A 1,314-nucleotide genomic window follows, 5' to 3' on the forward strand; every position below is an offset into this window, starting at 1 on the left:
TATATTGCACAACATCTACTTTCCACGTGCTTCACCTAATACTAACAACACCACAGAGCTGTTGCTGTACTGAGCACCAGGCATCGGCTGTGAAGGGGGAGAGAGACCTCTCGAGGCTCCGTGTCCCCTTCGCAGCTGCAGAGCAGCAGCTCCTGCTGCGGGGACGGGAGCAGAGACCCTGCTGGAAAAGCCGGAGCATCCTTCCTCCCCAGGAAACTGCTCCAGGGCTCACACCCAGCTGCAGCCCACCTCCAAAAAGCAGCTTGTAGGGTTTTTTGAAAGGAACAGGTCACAAAATTTCTACCCCATTTCAGGCCACGTGACCTGAAGTCAAAGGTTTCATTCAGCTTGTGGATCACTGGAACTCATTACGGGTTGCCTTTACAAAGTAAAGATACTATTTACAAGGAGAACATCATTTCAGAGAGGAACAGTAACACAAGTGTGAGCTGAAACCCTCAAAACAACAGTTCTCAAATCTCACCTTTTATTTGGCCTAAACATCCCTTGAACTCACCCCTTTTCACTGCAGCTCTCACCATCCCACGACTTCATTTACCAGAAAATTTACTATTCACTGGCAAAACGAGTGCTGGGCCCACTGGCCACTAAATTTACGCTGTGGAGCTGAGACCTCATCAAGAGAACAAGGGCTTCGGTCAGTGTTGTGTCAGAGGTGTTTGCAGCCCCCTGTCCATGAGCGCCCATCAGAAAACACACATGTTAGACATAAACCTCCACAGCTCATACAGCGTATGAAGAGGTTTATGTCAACAGCTGCTGGTGAACATCCTTGCAAGCGAAAACCTTATGTGCAGCCACATGAGGGAAGATACAAGTTCAGAAAGCTGGAACCACCAGAAGGCGGCACTCTCATTGTCCTGGAAACGAACACTCAGCCCTCACTACAAAGAGTTCCATTACTTTGCGTATATATTGTTTCAGAACGTCATTGCTCCCCAAACAAAAAGCACTACAACCTCACCTGCCTGGGCTAAGACATCCTCGCAGAGCTGAACTGCATGACAGGCTCCCGGTAGAGACCACAAGTAATTTGGCTGATAGATCCTCTGGAAGCTTAGAGCCAAATTTGATTTCAGGTCTAAACTCGTCACTCCATCTCTAGAGGCAGCAGAGCGGCGATATTAGCACGATGGCAGCGCGACTGGCTCTGAGCTCGAGCAACGGATTAAACGCAATTACAGTCTCTCCTGATGCGGCTGGTGGAACAGGCAGATTGCTTTAGGAAACCCAGAAAGGAGATTCATGGGGAAGAGCTCGGCTGTTGTGCTATTTGCTCAGGAAGGTTTTGTG

Source organism: Buceros rhinoceros, unplaced genomic scaffold (assembly GCF_000710305.1).
Source record: "Buceros rhinoceros silvestris isolate BGI_N320 unplaced genomic scaffold, ASM71030v1 scaffold41575, whole genome shotgun sequence".
In the NCBI taxonomy this organism is placed as follows: Eukaryota; Metazoa; Chordata; class Aves; order Bucerotiformes; family Bucerotidae; genus Buceros; species Buceros rhinoceros.